This window comes from Artibeus jamaicensis, unplaced genomic scaffold (genome assembly GCF_021234435.1).
Source record: "Artibeus jamaicensis isolate MK-2021 breed Jamaican fruit bat unplaced genomic scaffold, CSHL_Jam_final scaffold_537, whole genome shotgun sequence".
Taxonomy (NCBI): domain Eukaryota; kingdom Metazoa; phylum Chordata; class Mammalia; order Chiroptera; family Phyllostomidae; genus Artibeus; species Artibeus jamaicensis.
The window spans coordinates 37,998,522-38,019,151 of NW_026522047.1; the positions used below are offsets into that span (position 1 = coordinate 37,998,522).

At 49.3% G+C, this 20,630-nt stretch overlaps 1 protein-coding gene across 8 annotated transcripts in view; it reads left to right on the forward strand.

Annotated features, from left to right (window-relative positions):
* The first annotated feature begins 1,846 nt into the window (after window positions 1-1,846).
* ZNF395 (zinc finger protein 395) overlaps window positions 1,847-20,630 on the forward strand; it is a 40,728-nt gene continuing 21,944 nt past the window's right edge. For 2 of the 8 annotated variants that reach the window (XM_053658380.1, XM_053658374.1), the window contains exons 1-2: window positions 11,258-11,332; window positions 16,897-17,108. The gene's annotated coding sequence lies outside the window, so the exon portion shown is untranslated. Of the gene's footprint in view, window positions 1,937-1,980; window positions 2,100-11,257; window positions 11,333-15,667; window positions 15,853-15,877; window positions 16,352-16,896; window positions 17,109-20,630 lie in introns of those variants that run through there. The other 6 variants (XM_053658376.1, XM_053658375.1, XM_053658379.1 and 3 more) reach the window with 6 other exon arrangements.

Genomic DNA, 20,630 nt, shown 5'->3' on the forward strand with positions numbered 1-20,630 from the left:
GGCAAATTGGTAGTTACAAAATAGTGGAAGGAGTGTAAAGGACAGCATAGAGGATATAATCAATAAAGTAATAAACTTACATGGTGCTAAGTACCACAATTATGGGGGATCACTTCATAAATCATACAATTCTCTAACCACTATGCAGTACACCTGAAACTATTTAAAAATAACATTGCATATCAAACATAATGGAAAGATGGATATAAGAGGCAAACTGGACATATACAAATTAAGATACTTCAAAATATTTTTATATATATTTATTTTATTTTTTAAGATTTTATTTATTTATCTTTAGAGGGAAAGGGAAGGAGAGAGGGAGAGAAACATTAATGTGTGGTTGCCTTTCATGCGTCCCCTGCTGGGAATTGGCCTGCAGGGAACTGGCCTGCAACCCAGGAATGTGCCCTGACTGGGAATCGAACCACGATTGTCTGGTTCGCAGGCCCGTGCTCAATCCACTTCAAAATATTTTAAAAAATGTCTCCATGCATTGCCCTCAGTTGAGAACCAGTGTCCTATAGGAATTTTGGTCCTATTTGGATATTTTTCTTATTTAACCAATGGTGGGAAATAGGGGAAGGGAAATGATATTTATTGCTTCTTTGTTCTGAGCAAGGAGCTGTACCTCCTTTCTTTAAAAAAATTTTTTTTCATCCTACAGATTAAGAAGCTGAGGTTCAGGGAGATAAAAGAACCTGTTGAAACTCCTGAAGCTCTTGAAGCTGGTTCAGCAGTTAGATCAGGATCGCACGCCGGGCTTGTCTGACGGGCAAAGCCTTTAGGCCTTTCCAGTACACGCCCCACCGCCTCTCTGCAGGAAAAACAGCATACCTCACACTGAAGGCTAACTGCGCATTCAACAAGTATGCCCCAGAATATTTTAAAACTTTTTGGTGCAGGATACTATTACTCTCCTAGTCATTAACAGCTATTTAAATATGAATATGCAGGCCCACACATATAGACATTGGGGCCCTTCATTACCGTTGTGCCTCTGGCCTTATCTCTGAAAAACATAGAGCAACACAATGGAACAGCTTCAATTCTCCTTGTTACAAATTATACAAAAGCCAGAGCCTAACGGTGCCAAAAGCAACTGGTCTTGTTTACACAGGGCTGAAAGCTAATAGTTAACTTTCTCCCAGTCCAGACAAAGTAAATAACGCCTCACTTTACAACTAAGACGAATAAAATCGAGTAAAATGACATAAAACGGAGAAGAAAACATTAAATCAAAAGAAAAAAAAAATGGAAAGGTTGGTTCTAATGCTCCCTCTCTCTCCAGCCTTTGCTCGCGCACCGGGCGGGTCCTGGCTGCGACGCCTGGGTCCCTATCGCCCCCGCCAAGCCCCGTTGGTGGTGCCTGGGGTTTTCTGGCTTCCTTTCCCGCCCTGGGGCAGCGCGGCCTCTCTTGGAGAAGCCTGTCCCAGAGCCAGGCCTGAAAAACAACTGCAAGAAACTTTGGCTCAGTCGACGGTTCAGTGCAAAAAGGCACTCAAGTTTGATTCGGGGCTGCAGCCACCGGTTCCGATTTTGGGGTGGGGTAGGGGGGGTGGGTCATAACGCGGTCAGAAATCAAGGGCGCATGTGCGCCAGGAGTCGCTCGGTAACTTATTGAGCGCCCACTGTCTACCAGCAACCCGGGGGTGTGCATCCAGGCGCGTGGTGGGTGTGCTGGAAGGGCACTGGCGCGCGTGGCCGGCGAGAGGCGCGCAGGCAGCGGCCGCGCGCGGAGCTGGGGCGGGGGGGCGGGGAAAGGGGGTGGGGGGCTGTGGGAGGGCGGCGGGGGGGTGTGTCCCAGAGTCTAGCTCTTTCACTCGCTGGTTGGCGCGCTCCTCCGCTCCCTTCCTGGGCGGGAATCCGGGCCGGGTTGTGGCCGCGGCCGCGTACGTGAGCGCAGTGTCCCGGAGAGGGAGGGCTGGCCGGCCAGGTGGGCGCGAAGGGAGCCTCGGCGGGCGGGCTGCCGGAGCGGAGCCGGGCGGTGGGCCGTGCCGGGTGGGTGGGCAGGGGCGGCGGCAGCTGCAGCCCGGACTCGAGCTGAGCTGTCCAAGCCGGAGCTGCCCGGTCCGCGCAGCTGCTGGTGGCGGGGCGAGGTGAGCTGCGCGGGGACCTCAGCGTCGCTGCAGCCCGGGGACGGGGAGGGGGTGGCCCGGAACTTCCCACGCTCCGCACGCCTGCGGGGGCCGAGTCGGCGGCCTGAGGGCCCCGGAGGCCGGCGCGCGGGGCCAATGGCGAGTCGGGGCGCGGGGACGCTGCGGCAGTGCCCGCGCTGGTTGGGTGGGGGTGGCCGTCCGCTTTCCCGAAAAACGCCTTGTTTATCTCGCTTGCGGCCGGCGCTGGCCAAGGCACCCCCTCCCCAACTTTGAACGGTCGTCCAGAGTCGTCTCTCCGACGGAGATTGACCTGCCCCCTCCCTGACCCTTTCCGGCTGGGCCGCCAGCCCAGCCCTCTGGGCGCCCCGCGCGTTCCTGCCCACTCTACCGAGGGAGCGAGTGCCGGGCTCCGGGACGCGCGGTGCGACACACCCTCCACCGCGGGGGCTGGCCCCCACCCTTTCTGTCCTTTTCTGTCCACCCCCACTTCCGCGCCGCTTAACCCTGCCTCCCCCCACTGGTGGCCCCTGGCCCTCCTGGGAGCTGGCACTGTGGGCATGTGGGGTGCCTCAGGGGGGCCTGGATGGGGAGTTTGTCATGCGCAAACAATTTCAAAGGTAGCATTTTCACCTCCTGCCTTGGAGTTTAGGGTGCAGCACCTTCACTTTAGGACTGACTGAGAAATCTGAAGAAGCCCACCTGCCAGGCAGTGAGGGGGTGCCGCTGCCCCCTTGATTTCAGGCAGCTGTGGCCGATTCCTGGTGGCTTTGGAGCACTTCCATGGGGCAGGCGCGGTGCCAGGCGCAATGGAAGCCTATAGGCCACCACTGTGTTCTTTACACCCCTCTTTCCAGAGAAGTGTATCTGGTGTAGTTTGCCTAAAAGTGAGTGATCAACAGATATTGAAGGTCTTTTTTTTTTTTTTGACACTCTCCTAAGGTGTGTTGTAAACAGGTTCGGGGCTCAAGGAACTCTGAAACACAAGGAAACATAGCAATTCAGGTCAACTGCACAGGTATTTTTGAGGGGCTGCTGCGTTCTCAGCACCATGCCAGGCTCTCTAGGAGATGACAAGAGGCACAGGATTCTAAGGCCTTAGAAAGCCTGTTGACCAGGTGGAAGTGATTTCAGAGCTCAAGTTCAAATTAATGTGTTATGGCTGCCTAAATTACTGTAAAAGCTGGGGGCAGAGGGAATATCAAAGGAAAGGTTTGAGCTGGGGAATGGATTTACAGTACTAAGTTCTGAAATAAGTTGTGCACTGGAGAATAACTCGCTGGCGAAGGCCCAAAGGCAGGAGAGGAAGAAGTAACAGGTGCGAGAGGTTGCAAAGGGACTACCAGAGGAGGAGAGGTTCAAACAGGGATCTCAGTGAGGGAGGATATAGAAGATACACGAGGCGATGCCCTCTAGGGTTAATAATCTCATGGAGGAGGCGGGAAGACCCGGGCAGGTGAAGTAAAACTCAAGATAGGGCACAATTAACTTAAAATGCAGCAACCAGAATAGCTGCTCTTGGAGTTCAGAGAAGGGAGCATGGGCAGAAGTCATCAGGACTATATTCCTGGAGGATGAGACCCCTGAGATGGGCCATGAGGTGCGAAGGAGCATGGCTTTCCTGAGACAAGGAGCTGGCCTTGGCCAGACCAGGGAACGTTTCCCGAACAGTAGTGGATAAAGATGGAGAGGAACAATGGTGGAGATTGCGAAAGTCCTAGAAAGCCAGACTGGGGAATTGCCCTTTACCCTGTGCGTACTAGGGGGACATGAAAGTCCTTGAGGCAGGGAGTGACATAATGAAAGGGGATTTGGAAAGGCTTTAAAACGCAATGCTAGGGGACAACTCTGTTAGCTGGTCACAGTTGTGGAGTGCCCCAGGTTTGGACTGGGATAACTGGAAATGGAAAAGAAGGTGAGTTTTAGAAACACTACTGTTGCAATCATCTGTTGACAGGGGCAGGGTGAAGGAAAGAGATGAATGGAAATTAATTCCTCGTGGAAATGGATTAGACGCCAGGGCCCTGGAGCTGCTATAGTTGGTAACTCGAGAAATCGGAAATGTGTGTTTTGGAGAGAAGTAACTGACACTCAGGCTGCAGAGAAGTTTTGTATTTGCCAAGATAATACAAACAGAGCCGTCCTGCAAGAAACCGTGGCTCTGAGATTGAGAGGAAACCAGGCTGTGTCGCGTGGGGAAGGCTGCCAAAGCTGGGAGGAGGAGGGCACTCCTGAGAGAAATGGGTGTCGTCTTGGTCATAGGGAGGCAGTGGAGGATGCTAGCGAGGGTCTGAGTTGCCTTTCAGATGACATCACCTGGACCTCAACCTGCACTTGGCACAACAACGCTCGGAAATTGAGGCTCCAAGGAGAATGTGCCACTATTCTAACCATGAGGGTGATTGAAGGAGAGTAGAATGGAATTTGGTAAAAACAGGAATTGTTGGGCTTTGAAATGAGCCGATTTCAAAACCTCTGAATTTGCTTTCCCCTGAGACCTTCATGCTAGTGCTGGTGTCCCATTCGTGGGTGGGGGAGTAAGATCATCCAGATGAGCAAGGTGGAAATTATGGGCTTAGGAATATTGCCTTTCCCAGGGCCGGGTCAATCCCAGCCTGAACCATTGCCAGTTCCCAGAAAGCCAGCAACCTGCCGGCAGAGCTTTTTCTGGAGCTCTGAATTCTGCTTGCTTGTTGCAAGGGTGACTTAGGGTGATTTGCTGAACAAATTCCCCAAACCTCCACTTGCAACATTTGAGGGCTGGTGAATTTGAAGGGTGATTGCAAAAAGTTGCAGAATGCGTAGTAGAGAATGTAATTGCAGTTCCTCAGCCCCCTTACTCTGAGATGCAGGGAGGGTGAACCAGCAGGGGAAGCTGACTTGCATAGGGAGAGATGTCCCTCAGATACTTTTTCTTTATAGGGAATATATGATGGTCAAAAAAAAAAATCCATGGAGCAGATGTTGAGCTCATTTACTCTTTATAGAGCAGTGTTTTCTGCCCTGCTTTGATCATGACCTACATTAAGAACTAAGATTTATATCACGGCCTAGTATACTCAGTCATGTATGTAAAAATCTAATTTAAGGTCACAAAGTACTACTTTCCTTGGCTTCATGCAATCTCCTCTGATACTGATACTCTGCTATGCTTACTGGTGCTGTATGTGGAAGGAAGCACGAGGAAGAGACTGAAAGTTGACGGGCTAGTTGGAGAGTTAAGATATATACCTGATTCAGGAGCAAGGCAAAATGATCGAATGCCAAAATGGAAAATAAGCACGCGCAGACTTCAGGGGAAGCGGTGAGCAGCCTCTGTCGGAGTGGCTTGCAAACACTGTTTTGGAATAGGGAGAGAAGTCTGGGAGGGACCTTCACGTGGCGCTGCCCAGGTGGGACGTGTAGCACGGGCAAAGGCATGGAGTTGGGGCTGTACACGGTGTGTCCAGAGCAATGAACGGAGAGTAGGGGGAGATTAGGCTGGCAGGGGGCATCAGGGTTAAAATGTAGTGTAGGGGTTGTAAATAGGTGGCTCAAATGTGTTCAGTCTTCAGACCTGGTACAGTGTGGACTTGGGAGCAATCCAGGAGAACCTCTGGATTTTGGTTGACTTGGAGAATCAGGTCAGGCAGGCTTCCAGAGCTGAGTGGTGGCTGCTCCCTGAGTATGGAAGTCAGTCGTCACAGACCCCCGTGCTCCCTGTTGCCTCCATCCCATCGCTTTATAACCCCTGCTTAGCCCAGCGGATCTTTGGGTTTGCAACCTGAGTCTTCAAGAGGAGCCTGACGTTATGGGACCTCAAATACTTGTGTGCACATGATTTGTTTTAGGCAAGTCAACAGCCCTTCTTGAGTTGCATCTGGCTGGGACTTTGCAGTCTTTTTGGATTGATTGGAATGGCACTAATTAGAGGGCTTTGACACGTTCTCTGTAGTGAGGCAAATTTCTAGTGACCTCAAGATCGCCCAAGCCTTCCCACATTCCACTACTGGCTGCCATGGTTGGATCGTGTGTCCTGACAGGTATAAGAAAAATGTCCAGGTCATAACTTGGTGAGGTGGGAGTCATGACTGCCACGCACCGTTGGACGTGAGACTCTCAGGAGCGCTGGTTCTTCGAGTCAGTGGTAAAGGAATAACGTGGAGAGGAGCAGCGCCATTTCTTCTCTTACATCCTTACTCCAGATGTGGAGGGTGGCGCGGGGGTGGGCCTCCAGGAACCAGAGAGTCACAATACGAATAACTGATCCAAGTGCAGGTGTTAATGCAGGCAACTTCTGGAAAACTCAGCTACTTTTAGGGCCAGCTGAAGTGAGTAAGTTTAGGTTCCCGTGGTCCTGAGACAGTTTGGTTTACCCGGGGAGTCCGTAACTACCTGTTATACTTCCCCAGGTGAGCGACAGGTGAGAGGGATGGAACAAAAGCCACCCTGTTTTTCACAGGTTGCACATCTGATTATTTTAAGATTTTATTTATTTATTTTTGGAAGAGAGGGAGAAAGAGGGAGAGAAACATCGATCAGTTGCTTCCAACCTGGGACCTGGCCTGCCACAACCCAGGCATGTGCCCTGATGGGGAATCTAACTGGCAACCTTTTGGCAATCTAGCTGGCCTTTCACAAGTCAGCATTCAGTCCACTGAGCCACTCCAGCCAGGGCTAATTATTTTAAAATACTGCTTTTTGTGCCCTGGCTGGTGTGGCTCAGTGGACTGAGCACTGACCTGCGAAGCAAAGGGTCACCGGTTTGATTCCTAGTCAGGGCGCATGCCTGGGTTGTGGGCCAGCTCCCCAGTGGGGGTCTTGTGAGGCAACCGATCAGTGTATCTCTGGCACATCAATGCTTCTCTCTCTCTCCCTTCCTTCCTTCCCTTCTCTCTAAAACTAAATAAAATCTTAAAATACTTCTTTTGTAACATTAAAACATTTGAAACTCTAGTACTTTTTGCTAAAAAGTGTGTGGCCCAAGGATGCAAGGATAACCAGGAGTCTGCTGAATCAGGTGAAGTGAAACTTATTTCCTGTTTTATATGACCGTTTGGTTACTGTGATGTAGCAGCTATGGTACCTTTGGCTTGGTAGGGAAGTATTTAACAGCTTCTTAAGCTCTGACAGTCCATATTAAATAAGTGGTAGAATGTGGACTGGATGGTGTTACTTAATTTGATGGTGTTATTAATAGGCAAAAACTGTTAATTAGCAGCACTCAGTCAGCCTGGAAGGGGGTCTGATAATGATTGCCATTGGAGTCTATTCTCGGCTTTGAGCTGTTCAACACGTTTTGCAGTGTTGCGGGTGAAGATCCCGAAGGCGTGTTTTGTCAGCCTTGTTGATGGTGGGAGGGATTGCTTATCTAGTAGGTAAATCAAGGTTCAACATCACCCGAAATGAGGGTCCAAGTTGAAAAAAGAAATTCAGTAAGAGATATATTATAAAGTCTGATGTAGTTTTTAAAATTTGAATTGTAGTGTGTTGAAATGTTCTTACATTCTGATCAGATAATTTCACTTCTAAAGATATAGCTGAGACCATATCCAAAATGTAGATGATGTTTTATGCACAGAGATTATTCAGAATTTTTAACTATATAAAAAAATTGGAAATAAATTAAGTGACCAATGGTATATGAACAAGCTGGAAGTAGTCTATAAGTGAGTGAATCCTATGAATGTGCCTTTATAATGGAATATTATGGCCATTAGAAATAGTGGTTAGGCCCTGGCTGGTGTAGCTCAGTGGATTGAGCGCGGGCCTGTGAAGCAAAGGGTTGCTGGTTCAATTCCCAGTCAGGGCACATGCCTGGGTTGCAGGCCAGGTCCCCAGTAGGGAACACAGGAGAGGCAACCACACATTGATGTTTCTCTCCCACTCCTCTTCCCTTCTCCTCTCTCTAAAAATAAATAAATAAGAGAAATAAAAAAAATAGTGTTTAGGAATAATGTGAAAATAACACGGGCAAGTGTTTCTGCTAAAAGTTAAGGTTCAGCCCTGGTTGGTGTAGCTCAGCTCGTTGGAGCAGTGTCCCACGGCTGGAAGTTTGTGGGTTTGGTTTCTGGTCAGGGCACATGCCTAGGTTGTGGATCTGATCCCCAATCTGGGTCCAGGCGTGTGCCACCCCCAGTCCGACCGGTCCTGGGTCTGGGCGTGTGCGGGAGGCAACCCATTGATGCTTCTTTGTGCCGTGGATGTTTCTCTCCCTTCCCTTCTCCCTTCCTTTCTCTCTAAAAGCAATGAAAAAAAAATGTCCTCAGGTGAGGATTAAAAAATAATTGTGCTAAATGCAAATAAACTGAACACTTTTTAAAAAAGTTAATGTGCATCTACAATATGATTTCAAATCTTAAAAGTATTTAGAAAATGACTGGAAGGAAATTACTAATTTTAATACTAAAATACTTGATACTGGTCGCTTCTAGATAGATCAAGTCGAGTGACATTCTTTTTTTGCACATTAAATTTATCATTTGTATTTTTTATAAGTTTGTGTATCACAGCGCGGAAACACTGCCATATTGTATATTTAAATAGACTTTACTTTTTAGAGCAGTTATAGGTTCATAGCAAAATTGGGAGGAAGGTACAGATTTCCCATAACACCCCTCCCCCACACGTGCACAGCCTCCCCCACTGTCAGCACCGATGTCAGAGTGGTGCATGTGTCACCACTGACGAACCAGCATTGACACATCGTCACCACTCAGTTCACACTGGGGCTCACTCTTGGTATTGTACGTTCTGTGTTTGGACAAATGTATAATGAAATGCATCCAACATTACAGGATCGTATAGTGTGCCTTCACTGTCTAAGACCTCTGTGCTCTGCCTGTTCATCCCTCCCTCACCCCAGCCTCCCCGCAGCCACTGATCTCTTTTCAATCTTGGCAGTGTTGCCTTTTCCACAGTGTTACATAGTTGCAGCCTCGTCAGTTTGGCTTCTTTCACGAATAGGCATTTAAGCTTCCGTCATTGCTTTTTATGACTTGATAACTCATTTTGTTTTAGTGCTGAATAATAGTCCACTGTCTGGATGTGCCACAGTTTCTCCTAAATTTACCTACTGAATAACATCTTGGTTATTTCCAAGTTTTGGCAGTTATGAGTAAAGCTGCTGTAGGTATTTGTGGGAAGGCTTTTGTATGGGTGTAAATTTTCAGCTCCTTTGGGTAAATATCAGGAAGTGCTATTGCTGGATCGTATGGGAAGGAGCATGTTTAGTTTTGTAAGAAGCTGCCAAACTGTCCTCCAAAGTGGCTGCACCCTTTTGCGTTCCCACCAGCAGTGAGTGAGGGCTGCTGTTGCTCCACACCCTCGTCCGCATTTGGTCTCGTTAGGGTTCTGGATTTTGGTCAGTCTAATAGGTGTGCAGTGATACCTCGATTTAATTTGCATTTCCCTAATGACAGGTGATAACATCTTTTCAAGTGCTTTTGTTTTGTTTTGTTTTAAGCATTCTTTGTATATTATGGATAATAGTCCTTCATCAGCCAGATCTTTTGCACATATTTTCTCCTAGTCTGTGGCTTGTCTTTTTTTCCTCTCTTAAACACTGTTATTTAAAAAAAAAACAAAAACATGTTATTGTTCAGGGACAGGATGGGGTAAAGTGGATGGTTCATACAGTGACGAATCTCGGATCCCTACCTGCTTTGTGGCACTCACTGGATGAGGCACTGGAATCACAAAATACGGCATAGTCCCTGGCCTGAAATGGATGATCCACCTGAAGGAGCAGACCCACAGTGAACAGACAGGCACGGTGTAACCCCGGTGGTACTTCAGGTGTGCCGGAGGGGCAGATCCTGTGGGCAAAAAGTTTCAAGATTGTTCTATGGTTTGTAAGTTTAATGTGAGCTCTGAGTGGGGTGAGGCTTTTAAAAATTGAATCCAGTTCGCAACTGGATCAGGGATTCATCCATCCAATCATAGGACCTAGTTTTAATGACTCCTGCTGGTCATGGACATTTGGACCACTGGGGGAGGGGCATGATCTTCAAGAAACATAAGCAAGACTGTCCATGGAAAGGTGACTAGGATGTTGTACAATCAGGAATGACTGGCGTGTACTCATGGGGTGGGTACCCAATAGAGCTATCAGATGTTTTCATGGTTCTCAAACACAGGAGAGAGTAGACTTGTTCGGTTTTGCTCCTGGGTGTGGGAATATGACCAATGGACAGAAGAATGGCTTCATTCCCCTAGCTGTTCCCCTAGCTTCGGATTTCTCATCTGGAGAACGAGTGTACAGAAGTTGACAAGCTTTAAGGTTGCTTTTAACCTGAAAGACTGGAACAGCAGATACCAGTTCAATAGGAAAAAGGATTTTCCAGTTGGCAGAGCTGCCCAACAGTGGAAATGTTTGCCCATGGAAGAGTGAGCTTCCTGTTGCTGGAGGTATTCAAGTTGGGTTGAATGCCATTGGGTAGGAACACTGTAGGAGGAGGGCAGGACTTAGGCTGACCTCCGAAGTCCTTTCCAGTTCTTAGGGTCAGTACTAGGTAACTTGTCATGGCTGAAGGATAATGTGGGACAGAGGCCACACCTCCAGCTGCGTACACAGTCTTTGGGTCAACATCACTGTGTGAGCGCTTTCAGAAATGTTTATAAATGGCTCCCAACATTTTCCAGAGACCCTTCTAGGGTCCTTTCAGAAAGAATGAAGAGAACAGTTTGAAAATGGGACTCAGGACTCAGTTTGTGGCCACAGGGCTGCTGAAAATTGAATTTAGTCTTTTTAAAAAATATTTTATTTATGTATTGATTGATTAATTAATTAATTCTTGGGAGGGGAGGGAGAAAAAGGAAGAGAGACATCGATCAGCTGCCTCCAACCGGGGATCTGGCCCACAACCCAGGCATGTGCCCTGACCAGGAATTGAACCAGTGATCTTTCAGTTTGCAGGACGATGCCCCACCCACTGAGCCAGGACACCCAGGGCTGAATTTGGTCTTTAAGAAAGTGAAAATGCTGGGACTTGGGTGGAAATGGCAAATAGTAATAAATAAAACAGATTGACACCTAGAAGACCAATGTGTATATTGGCCAGTTCTAGTCAGTATAATGAATGAACCAAGATGGGGCCCTTTAATGAAATGATGGGCCCTCTGCTTGGCTGTGGAGGGCCTGGCAGTGCCCTTGACCGTGTCCTTTCTCTTCCCAACACCAGGGATTTACGTCAACACCACAGCACCCTACCTGCTGTCCTGACACCTGGGAAGACACTGAGCCTTGTGATTGCTCGGTAGGTTTAGTGGCAAAGAGGACAAGAGGTGGATAAATGTAAAGAAACCTGAGTGGGATTTTCCCAGAATGCATATATGTAGTTTATATCAGACGATAAGTTTGTGGTTTGAGTTAGACATTTTGCATTTTTACTATTTATAGCTTACATGTAGAAATTTGATTAATTTTGCCTAAAGTTTACTTAAACTTATGGTTTATTTAGAAGCTACCCTGATTACTTAAAATTTTTAGGTTTTCTTCCTGATATTTTTGGACTGTGTTTTTGCGGTCGGGGCACTGCCAGGGCTAACTCACATGGCGGACGCTTTGGAGGGTGCTCCGCAAAGAGAGCCGAGGTCCGTCTCGCCTCTGGGGAACGGCATAGGATCCTGTCCTTCTCCACGAGGTCCCGGCTCCCACTTCGTCATTTGAAAAATCAGTATCTGGCAAGAAGGTGCTGTCTTGTCACGTGGAGTGAAGCAGTTCTGGGGTGCATAACCTAGAAAACGACAGTTTTAGAAGTATGTAAAAATATAGGCAGAACCTGTTTTTTTAAAAATAATTATGATTATTATTATCATCCTCCCCTGAGGACATATTTTTTCATAGCTCTGAGGGGCGGGGACATGTGAAAGAAAAGGATCGATTGGTTGCTTTCTTATATGTTCCCTGACCAGGAATTAAACCTGCAACTTTTTTTGGTCTATAGGACGATGACGCTCCAACCAACTGAGCCACGCTGGCCAGGGCCAAAACTTGGTCATTTTAGAACTAAAGTTGGAAATCTTTGTGCACTGGTGCTCAGGGCCCACGGTCCAGCGGCTCTGGATGTCAGTATCTTCTGGGTCCCACGCAGAGTAGGGCACATCAGCTTTGCATGTTGAATCGCTATGAACGGGTTCCCTGGGCCACAGAGATGGTGTGGGAAAAACTTACAGTTCCATATGCTGCTGCTGCTTTTTTTTTTTTAAGCAAAATACAATAAGAAATAACAGTTCTCAGCCTTTTTTGTCCTTCGAGTATTGGGAAGTCGTAAAACACTTTTAGTAAAAACAGCCACATCCAGCGTCCTTCAGTGCACAGGGGGAATGAGAAACTCCCTCTCCTCCTATTTTTCCTCTGCCGAAAATGAGTTGCTCTTGGTGTGCTGTTCTTAAATTCATGTGTCCTCTATCCATTTTAATCTTGTTATCTATTTGGATGGTGACTGTCGCCATGGTACTCTGCTCTTTACATGGCATAACAGAGATTTCAGAAGTCTGATAGGTCAGCTCAAAGTTCTTCTGCAGCTGGCAGCGAAACTGTGTTTGCGCAGTTCATTTTTTTTTAATTTGAGGTATAATTTGCATACAGTGGAATGCTCAGATCTGAAGTGTGCTGGTTAATTAGTTTTGACAAATGTATTTCAAGACAGAGCTTTTCCATCACCCCAGAAATGTTCCTCGTGACTGTTTCCAGATTATCCTCCCCTCAATCAGAAGGCCTCCAGCTCTGATTTCTATCAAGCTAGGTCAGTTTTGCCAACTAGGTTCTTAGTAGTAGAGTTTTGTGTTTCTGAGGACTTTATACATAGTGCTTTGAAGAGGTGGAGGCGGGTATGTGTTTAAAAATCAGTACCCTAATGGTTTAGGTAGTCCTGGTGAGTCATTCATATTTTGGAGTCTGTTTAATGGAGTATTTAGGTTTTTCTGTGTCCACAACATCCAGATTAATGTTAGGAATAAGTGTGATTGGGCAAGGGCTGCCATTATCGGTGCGTGTGTGTGTGTGTGTGTGTGTGTGTGTGTGCACGCGCCTTGTGTTAGAGAGCTGGAATCCTCTCTGGAAGAACTGGAACGATTCCTAGGACATCCCTTTGGATTACCCAGAGCCCCCAACACACTTTCTCTTTTTTTCCTGCCTCTTCCTTGAACTAGCATATAAATTTAACAATCCACAGAGTTACAGAGTTGGGCTTGTAACATTGAAACAAGATCTGTGTTGCAAAGCCCAGTGCTTTGCACTGCTGAGCTCTCTGCCTCCTGGGAAGCATGTGCCCCCAGACATATTACTGAAGTGAACAGAGTGTGTTTCTTTCCCTCCCTCCCTCCCTCCCATCTTCCTTCCTTCCTTCCTTCCAAATTTCTTTCAGTAAACGGTTAAAATTTTATCACACAGGTAGTACATGAACATGTACACAAGAGAAAAAAATGCAAACCATCCAGAGCAACGACATCTTCCTTGACAACCACTCCTAATCCAGCCCTTCCCCAGAGCTCAACCCTGGTCACAAGGTTGTTGGTATTTTCAAATTTGTTTACCTATGTTCACGTACAAACCTATAGAACTTGAAAGGAGTGAAGTGCATTGCCCTGCCAGAATTGCCCCCCCCCCCACCTACCCTGCCCCACAAGGGTTCATCTTGGTTATTACTTCCTATACTTACGAAGGTCTTCTTGATTTTGTTGAATTCCTGAAGGGCCTTTCTTAGAATCAGAAGATTAAACCATGGTTTAGCCTTCCCCTAACTGGTGGACATTTAAAGTTATTTCTAAGTCCTCTACAGTTACAAATGTTAAAAGTACACTTGGCTACACTTGTCTCTTTGTATCGCACGTGAGTGTTTCTCTCTAGGGCAGCGGTCCTCAACCTTTTTGGCACCAGGGACAGGTTTCGTGGAAGACAGGTTTTTCATGGAGGGTTGGGGGTGGAGCTCAGGCGGTAATGCAAGCAATGGGGAGCTGGGTGGAGCTTTGCTCCCCTCCTGCTGGGTGGCCCTGTTCCTAACAGGCCACTGACAGGTAGTGTTCGGTGGCCCAGGGGTCGGGGACCCCAGCTGTAGGGTAGATACCGAGAAAGGGCAGTTGCTGTGTCATAGGGCACTTTTAATTTTAAACCCTAATGAAGACACGTGACCAGGTCGGTTCCTAGCTTAGACTTAGCACGGGCCATGGCGTACTTGAAGCGTGCTCAGACACACAGCAATTGTTTTCCCAGGCCAGGGCAGGGTTTAGGGTGTGCTAGGTGTGTGCCAGACAAGTTAGCATGCGCTGGCTAGAAGGGTTGGGCCGCATACTCGGATCTCTCTGTTTCCCCTGGCGGAGGGACTTTGGACTGAGTGCCGGTTGTGGTTGTGTGCGGAAGAATTACAGGGCCGACGGGCAGCGCACTGTGGAGGGCACGGTAAATTCTAAACCCAGTTTGCTCCCTAACTGGAGACCAGCACATCTGTGCTTCTGCTCTGAGCCATCTCTAGAATACAGCGTGCCGTGCCTGTAAACACTCAAGCCCGGGGTGAGGCGTTTGGAAGCATTTGCGTGTTCTTAGAAAGAAATCTAGAACCCAGTCATAGACTTCTACTAGTAGTTTCATTTTGCGTGTCTCTGGATTTGTACTCCTTGATCTCATCTCTAGTGCTCAGAGAGCCCCTGGAAAACATGAAAATCTATCGTATCAGGCCGAACTCATGCCCTTAGCAGCCAGCGTAGCAAGTGAGGGCCTGGCTGTCCTTGAAGGGCACTTGCGGCTGCCACCGGTCACCTCGCTGGGGAGGAGCGGAGGAGTTCTGCAGCCTCCGTTACTTCCCACGGGTTCGCCTTCAGCTCCCTTACACAGGGGTCGATGAAAGCCGTTCTGGGCCTGACCCCAGGGGCACCCCACTGCTGCACTCAAGCAATTGCCCAAACCTGGTCCTGCGTTTATGTTGCCTGCTCTGTGGGGTACACAGGCACCGCCTTTTCTGGTCTCCCTTTGCTGTCCTGTCAAGAGTTGGCGATGAATTCGGCGGCCTACCTTATCACTCCGATGTGCTAGATTCTCACGGGGCCCTTCTGGGCCTGGTCGTCCTGGCCGCTTTGGCACGCTCCTGCCCCCCCCCCCCGCCCCCATTTAGGTGACTGTCTCCTGTGTTTACAAGCAGTCTTCCTTGTTGGGCAGCGACCAGTGTTGCCAGTGTGGACAGGTCTCTGGTTTTATAGGGGTTTCGTTTTGTTTTTAGTACTTCTGCAGTGGCACTGGACAAAATGACTTTCTGTTTGTTTGCTTTGGCCGTGGTGAGCACGGTTGGATAACAGGCCGATCTGCAGTGACGCGGAGGCCCCGTTCCTGGATTCTGCCATTTACCACGGAGCTCTTACACGGTCCCGGATTTTTCTTTTCCCTTAAATGTATTGCACTGCCCTTGTCAGTGTTAAAACTGACTGGCTTCTTTCCCCTACTTACACAAAGTCTCCCTTGTAATCATTCCATATGTTTGGCTTGTCACTACCTGGAGTTTGGCTTTTTTTTTTTTTTTAAGCCTAACATTTATTGAGTACTTTGTGCCAGGCACAGTGCTCAGCATTCGAGGTGCATTTTTAAAATTCTTTCCTAGGGCCGTTTCTCAGGGGAGTCCGAGTCTCTAGGAAGAGGAGCTCCTGACTCCAAAACACCAGACACCATTAGAAAGAACTGCATCAACTCATCAAAGCCTCGAGTCGTCCGGTGGAGTAGGAGCCACTGTCTTCCTCACTTTAGAGGGGAAGACACTGAGGCACAGAGGGGTGACGTCATTTGCCCAAGGTCACATAATTGGGAAGTTAGTTCATTTGCAGCCCCAAGGGTTTTGCTGTGCAGTCTTTCTGGGACATCTGCATAAGTGTTTAATAAGAATAATTGTAGCCCCGACCCTGGGGAAGCCCCCTGCTTGGCGCTGTGCTGTTGTGTTGCCCATTGCGTGTCCCTTCCTCACCCGAACCACCAGCACCACCCTGACCTCTCGGGGACTCGAGTGCTCACTGCCGAGGAGCAGTGAGGAGGGCAGCGGTCGGGCCTCCCCCCGCCCCACAGGTGCACACTTTTCCTGTAGGAGATGGAGGGGGGGTGTGGCTGTTGGAATCGGACCTCCTGGAGCCCACTTCTCAGTTCTGTCCCTTTCGAGCTCTGTGGCCTTGGGGACATCTCAGAGTCTCGGTTTCCTCACCTGTGAAAGGAGAAGATGATGCCGATGACATTATTGTGAGGGCGAGGCGAGATAAATGCCTGTGAAGTGCTCCGCCAGCGCCTGGCACACGAGTCTTCAGTACGTGTTGGGTGTCAGAACATTCCTGAAGGAACATCAGTCTTCAGAGGGCTGCCAGCTGCATTGGCTTTCTGTTTTAACTCTTTTAAAAAAATTTTACGTATTGATTTGAGAGAGAGAAACATTGATTGTGTTGTTCCACTTATTTTATGCATTCTCTGGTTGAGTCTTGTATGTGCCCTGACCGGGGATCGCACCTGAAAACTTGGTGTATTGGGTGGACACCCTAACCAACTGAGCTACCTGGTCAGGGCTCTGTTTTTCTCTTGTCCATTTTCTCTAGAACAGTTCTGATGAGGTAGTTAGATGTGGTTTTGTGGCCCGTGAGCATCCCACTGCCTTTTCCCTGGGAAGATTCTAGTCTCCTGCTGGCCCTGAGCTAAGTACGGTCTGCCTGTCGGCCTGGGGGGAGAGATTCCGCGGTGGTGACAGCCCCCCCAGCTGTCCTCCAGGCAGGTAGGGGCTCACCGGCGCTGTGCAGCCATGGCCCGTGTGTCTCGGCCTACGGAGCACTCACTTCACCCTCTGCTTCTCTTGCAACTCAGGTGCGTGGGACATCTGGTCTGCGATTGAGCCACACTGTCCATGTACAGAGGAACACGCAAGAGTGGACACCCCAGTATCATGTGCTCAGACTGAGTGGACACCCCAGTATCGTGTGCTCATTTTCTCCACTCCTCTTCCATCTTCGAACTCATCCTCAGCCCCACCGTTACTGGGGCCTGCGGATGCCTTAAGAGGCCTCCTCTGCAGAAAGGTACTTCCGTGGCGGGCTGAGCCTCAGGCAAGGGCCCCTCCCCCGCTGGGCTCATTTTTCACTGTGTATTTGAAAGATCTTCCTTTGTGGGTCTGTAGTCTCTTTACTTTGGCTGACTTTGTGTTTTCTGGGGGAAACTTGTCTGTCTCCCTCACGCTCCAGTCACTCAGCAGGTTTTCTAAAAACCCGTGGCATGTTTTATTTTGACTTATTTAACGTATGTCAAACAAACACTTAAAATTTTAATATGCCCCCTGATGGAACTTCATGGGCTTAGTCCTGAAAACCATCTTTCTATCAGGGCTTCAGTGTCAGACTGCTGGACGTTGTTTTGCATTTTCCTGAAAGAAGCAAATTCTGATTCATTCATTTAATCAGAAAGCACAAAAACCCGAATGTGGCTCTGGAGGGCATTAAGTGCTTTTATAAACCAGCGCTGGATGTAAGGTCCAGGTGGGAGCTCAGTTGGGTCCAAGGTTCTTTAAAGGCGGCGTGTGAACCTTACTCTGTTCAGTTTATTGGCAAGAGCCTGGCACGTGTTGAATATCGGATTTTTAAGAACCCCGGTGTTTGTGTTCTGCGGTGCCCCTCCCCTTGAGTTTCTGGTGAGTCGGTACAAAATTGTTTCCCCTGTGGGTCTGCACTGGTGTGGCTCGGGGCCAGACCCAGGCCACCTGGAACCGGGACCGAAGGACTTGCAGCAGCACCGGAGGTTGGGCACACAGGCTGGCCAGGCTCCGTCCACCTCAGGGAGCTTTCGCAACACTCGTCCTTGACCACCCTGGGCAGGCCACCAGGACTGCGATTTGGGCTCAGCAGAGAGCAGGGTTGCGGCGCATCTGCTGGGAGTGCGATGAGGGGCCCGGGCGTGTGGGAGGCAGGCAGTGGCCGGTCCTGGCTCTGGGGCTTGGTGCTGAGCGCGCTCAGCCCTGAACCCAGGAGTGGGTTCACTGTGGCCAACCAAGCAGGCCTCTGAATGGAATGCATTGGTTTCTCAGTTCCCCTATATTGTTGCAGTCCGCTTTTTGGGGATTTCAGTTATTTAGTGGCTCACCCACGGTCAACGTCTTGTTTCCTTTAGAGGCAGTAGTTGTACTAAATCTGGTCAAAGGTTCTTTTACAACCTCGATTCCCAGATGCTTGCTCGACGGTGGCTGCTGAGCAGTCAGAGGAGCCTGTTGTGTTACTTAGCTCTCTGACCCCCATCTAAAGTAGGGGGACAGGGCCCTGGACAGGCTGCTCCATTGGTTGGAGTATCGTCCCGTACTCCAGAAGGTCATGGGTTCAGTGCCCAGTTAGGGCACGTACGGGAGGCAACCAGTGGGTGCTTCTCCCATCGATGTGTCTCTTTCCATCTCTCCCTTCCTCTCTCTCTAAGATCAATAAACACATCCTCGGGTGAGGATTTAAAAATAAAACAGAACAGGGGGGCAGAGGAAGGGGACACATCTCGATTTCCTTCCAGATGCTAGAGGCACTGCCCTCAGTTTTCACAGGTGGGGCGGGAAGTCGAGGCTCTGAGACGGTGGCAGACCGTGGCAAGTGACGCGGGTCCAGGCCACTGGCTGCCGTCCTCTCTTCCCCGGGAGAAGAGCCCTCTGCAGGGGGCCTGGGCTTAGCTTCTCCTGCACGGGCTGGGCGCCCATTGTGAGGGGCCGGTTTCAGCAGTCGGTGGCATCCAGCCCTTCTCTCCTGTCAGCGCCGCGCTGGGGGCCTGCCCGGGAAGCACCCCCTTCGGCGGTGGGGGAATGCTCGGTCCTGGGAGAGCAGAGCTGGGTTTCCCAGGAGAAGGTGAAGGGGTGACAGAGGGAGGAGGAGGCGACAGAGGGAGGGGCGGGCCCCGCCCCTCCCGAAACAGAAAACATGTACTGTTAGTAGGGGAGTGAGAGTAAAGGGGAAAGTTGGTTTAAAAGTAGATCTGTAGAAGCCTGGTTACCTCCCTGCTGGCCAGACAGGTCTATTCCCATTGGCTTGTGCACCCTCCTGGTCTTGGAACAAACTGGTATCCAGCTCCTGTGTTGGGTTTTTAAGTGTTATCAGCCACTGGGATGTTCTGTCGTCCGAACAGCACACGTTTCTTATCTTGGGCCTTATAATTGCCAAGATTACAGCTTATTTACGATCAGCTTACATTTTAGACGGTGGCTCTCAGGTGAGGCTTGGATTCCTGAGGGGTATCTGGGCACCTCCGTCCCTTCCCTCACCTGTTGATCTTTCCTGGCTGGCTGTCTCTAGGTGACTGATCTTGTCTGCATGAGGTTGGTCTCTCATGTTTCATTTTGGATCTCACCCTCCTGGCCTCTCAGGCCAGGTGACATGTTTCTTGAGTGCCTGCAGCTCCATGCACCCTGACTCCCCACCACAGGAGAGAGTTGCTGTCTGCTTATTACCTGTTGATTCCAGCCAGGCAGGTCCCCGGGAGGTTCTCACCCTCTCTGCAAGCCCTGCTGCCTGTTTACCCAGGGTGGCCGGGAAATGCCATTATTCATCCAAATGACTGCTGAGTTCCACATGGCTGTTCTGTTGTAACCACTTAAGTGAAAAAAGTATAGAAAGTCGAGTCTACATTGCTCTGCCTTCTTAAAGGAGTGAGAACGTAAGGAAGCCTTTTCCTTGTGTCTCAGGCCTGGCACCTTGGGCACCTCTGCCACAGTCTTCCCTAATGCCAGTGGGTCCTGGATCGTTAGGCTTATAAAATTCTCCTCTCCATGTTTTATATTTTGGGGGTACCTCTTTTGTTGCTGGCTTTTGCTTTTCTTCCCTGTCATTACATCTAGATCTCTCCTTCCCAACGAAGCTCATATGTTGTGAAGGTCAGGTGAGGTGATGTAAATGCACCGGGGCTGTGCATTTACATCACCTCCAGAGCCCGGCCCTCCTGCACCCCCGTCCTGTGCCCCCATCCTGCTGCTGGACCTGCCCTTGTGGGGAGGAGAGAACTGGACCAGCGAGGAGCCAGGAAAGCAGCAGTCACCACTGCTTGCTAGCTTTGGCAAATAAATGACCTTCCTGAGGAACATCAGTTTTATGAGCTATAAAATGGAGATTGTATTATCTCTCCGCATTTTCTTAAGTGGCTGGGAGGCCAGAGGAGGGGAAAAAAGGAAGCTCCCAAATATGTATATTAAAGTGGGTGAAAGCCCAAGTGCCGTTCAGGCATTTATTCATGGGTGGTTTGAATTAATGTGCAGGTCTCTTGAATGCTCGCTCTGAAAACTGCTTGAGAAAACTGTTGATTCTTTGGGGCCTGTTCTCCCAGAGATACTCAGCCCTTGGTTCCCTCCTCCCCGCAGGCTCTGGGTGAAATGCCGAGTCAGCAGTCCACATCTCCCCGCCTCCTCCTGGAACTCTCACATAGTTTTAGCACAGTGCAGATGAGGTTTAACTGCAGTGCACGCACGTACCCACACGTACGCACTGTGCATGCCTGCTCTCCCTCCCCCCGCACGTGCAGAGCGGTGCTGGACAACCCCTCTGCCTCTTACCACACAGTTGTAAGCAGGGTTTACTTATGCCTGCTTC